Source organism: Penaeus vannamei, chromosome 37 (assembly GCF_042767895.1).
Source record: "Penaeus vannamei isolate JL-2024 chromosome 37, ASM4276789v1, whole genome shotgun sequence".
Lineage (NCBI taxonomy): Eukaryota > Metazoa > Arthropoda > Malacostraca > Decapoda > Penaeidae > Penaeus > Penaeus vannamei.
In genome coordinates this window covers 19,403,790-19,407,152 of record NC_091585.1, presented here as the reverse complement: position 1 = coordinate 19,407,152, position 3,363 = coordinate 19,403,790, and positions in this window count along the sequence as shown.

Genomic DNA, 3,363 nt, shown 5'->3' with positions numbered 1-3,363 from the left:
TAATTTCAGCTGATTTTTTTTTTTTTTTTTTACTATAAACTATTCTAGAGGTATTTTTAAAGCTATAACCGGACCTATATAGTTGTAATCTATTGAAAAAAAAATTGTTTTTTGGGGTACAAGCTCGACCTAGAGGGGGAGGAGGAAGAGTCTTGGGGAAGGGGCGGGGGCAGGAGGAAATTGTTAACGCCCCTATTTCATAATAACCATTCATATTACGTAAGTATTTTTAATCCTAAGCTCATACTCGGGTGTTCTGTTTATAAATCTTTCGAGCGAGTCATCATATAACAAGTTTAGTGTTTATGCACTCTCAGTCCTGATAAGCATTCAAAGTCCGCCACATTTCAATATCGGTTGTTGTATAATTGAATACTCTACAGATTTTTTTTGTTGTTCGCTCTAGTATTTTCAATTTGTTTTCCTTTGATTTTATTACTCTATTTTCATATTTCTTTGGTTAAGTGTTTTGGAAAAATTGCAGTGTGGTTAGTTTCCATTTTTTAATATTTACCTATGACTGAGGACATGGAGTCTCCTCCCCTTGTCGTGCAGCAATACAGGCAAGGGGCAAATTTTATTTTATTGTATCTTCTAGGGAGATCTATTGCTTCTTTTTTCCTTTTTCTTCTTCATCTTAAAATCTACATTACACTTGTTAGGTGGTAGTAGTGGTGGGGGGGGCACAGTGTCACACAGTCAGTCGCACATAATCTCTTGTTTACACACTATTTCACTCCACAGATGAGTTATCGTAAGACGGCTAAAAAGGTTTATTTCTGGCTCAGCAATATAGTGAACAACGAGGTGCTGTGAACTGTCGTGGGCGTGTCTTTGCAGCCGCTGGCATCAGTGAAGTGGCAGCGTGACCATGTATCGTCCTCTCCAAGTCAGGTATTATCGTCTCCATGACGCGCGGGTCAGCTCGGGTCAAATGTTTCCACGTGAACTGCGATCGGATAACGTCATAGGGATGGTAATAATAATGCAAAGTAAAGAGGAGAAATCAAAAGAGAAGGAGATGTATAATGTGAAATGGAAATAAGTTATAGATTAAAAGAAGGGGGCGAAAAGCTCTTGCATAGTTAAAATATATATTTATACTTCTCGGTCATCACTGGAGTTCATTGTTTAAAATCAGGAATGATCCCCTGTGTTGACGTGTTTATATAATAACGACTCGACCCTTGTGTTGACGAATGTATAGAGTGGGATGCGCCTTACGACAGAGAGAGAGAGAGAGAGAGAGAGAGAGAGAGAGAGAGAGAGAGAGAGAGAGAGAGAGAGAGAGAGAGAGAGAGAGAGAGAGAGAGAGAGAGAGAGAGAGAGAGAGTGTGTGTGTGTGTGTGGCTAGCGTTGCCCATATGAAATACTCTTACCCTTTCTTTATAGGCCTCTTGGCACTTCACAACTGTACAAGCACCTTAACCATTACCTCCCCTTTCAGCTACTGCCACACTCTCATTTGATTGCATTTACTTAGTTACACCGCTCGTACAAGTACCCCATCCACATACCCATGTCAACACCCAGCACTTTATGAAAGCGATATTCCTTTCGCCTCGTGTCGTTACTCTGCATACACTTGCGCATCGTCTCTCTTTCTTTCTTTCTTTCTTTCTCTCTTTCTCTCTTTCTCTTTCTCTTTTTGTTTCTCTCTCTCTCTTTCTCTCTCTCTCTCTCTCTCTCTCTCTCTCTCTCTCTCTCTCTCTCTCTCTCTCTCTCTCTCTCTCTCTCTCTCTCTCTCTCTCTCTCTCTCTCTCTTTCTCTCTCTCTCTCTCTCTCTCTCTCTCTCTCTCTCTCTCTCTCTCTCTCTCTCTCTCTCTCTCTCTCTCTCTCTCTCTCTCTCTCTCTCTCTCTCTCTCTCTCTCTCTCTCTCTCTCTCTCTCTCTCTCTCTCTCTCTCTCTCTCTCTCTCTCTCTCTCTCTCTCTCTCTGCGCAGCGGTAAGGTGCTGGTCTAGCAATCTTGCGGACCTGCGTTCAATCCCACGCCCGGCCCAGTGAGTGGAATCCCCACGGCCACTCCTTGCACACAGGGGGAGAATTTGGGCAAAATAAAACAGACAGTACGCCACAGCAAAGAATATCCATAGTAACAAATGGAATTAAAACTAAATCTAAAAAAAATCTAATCTCTCTCTCTCTCTCTCTCTCTCTCTCTCTCTCTCTCCTCTCTCTCTCTCTCTCTCTTCTCTCTCTCTCTCTCTCTCTCTCTCTCTCTCTCTCTCTCTCTCTCTCTCTCTCTCTCTCTCTCTCTTCTCCCTAGTCTATAGCCTTCCTGGTCCAGACGGAGCCTCTGTCCACCAGTTGTAACTCCTCATCAACCTTCACCGCTACCAATTCACTGCCAGGACGCACGACTGTTACAGTGTATGTGTGTGTGGGGGGGGGGGGGGGAGACAGATCAATAGATGGATAGAGAGAGTGAGGGAGGAGGAGGGAGGGAGGGAGAGAAGAGAAAGAGAGAAGAAGGAAGAGAGAGAGAAAGAGAGAGGAGAGAGAGAGAGGAGAGAGAGAGAGAGAGAGAGAGAGAGAGAGAGAGAGAGAGAGAAGAGAGAGAGAGAAAGAAAGAGAAAGAAAAGAGAGAGAGAAAAAGGGAAGAGAGAAAGAGAAAGAGAAAGAAAAAGAGAGAGGGAGGGAGGAACACACACACACACACACATACACAAAAACACATGCATAGCCCACAACCAAGCTCCCACGTGACATCAGCCTCCGCCGCTAGGGTGTCCGTGTGTGTTCTAAAATTAAACCAGGGCCACGTGGTCTCAATCGAGATGACCTGATACTTGACCCAAGCTGAACTAGAGAGTAAGCTGGTCGCCGTGACCCTGTGAAAACCTCCCCCCCCACCCCCTCCCTAGGGCTTCTGCGCCTCTCCCAATCTCGCTCTGTCGTGTGCCTATTTCACACATACAAAGTCGTTTAGTTTATTAATATTGTTTATTTTTAGTAAAGTTTATTTTTAGTTTGATTTATTTTTAGTTTAGTTTATTTTTAGTTAGGTCTATTTTTAGTTTAGTTTAGTGTTGGTGTAGTTTATCTTAGTTTAACTTAGTTTAGTTTATTTTTAGTTTACTTTAGTTTATTTTTAGTTTCGTTTATTTTAGTTTAGTTTAGCTTAAATTAGTTTAGTTTAGTTTTGATTTATTTTAGTTTAGTTTAGTTTAATTTATACAGAGTCGTTTAACCACTCTCGTTACCAAGGTCTATACAGATGATGGTCCTCAACTAGTTTCAACCATGTAGAAGATTTGGTCTTAGCTTCTGTCCACTTCTTAGATCTGTCTCTTCGGTTGCAGGGCCGGGTGCATGTGGGGATGAGGGGGGGGGGGTTACGTCACTGGACACTGGACGTCTGAT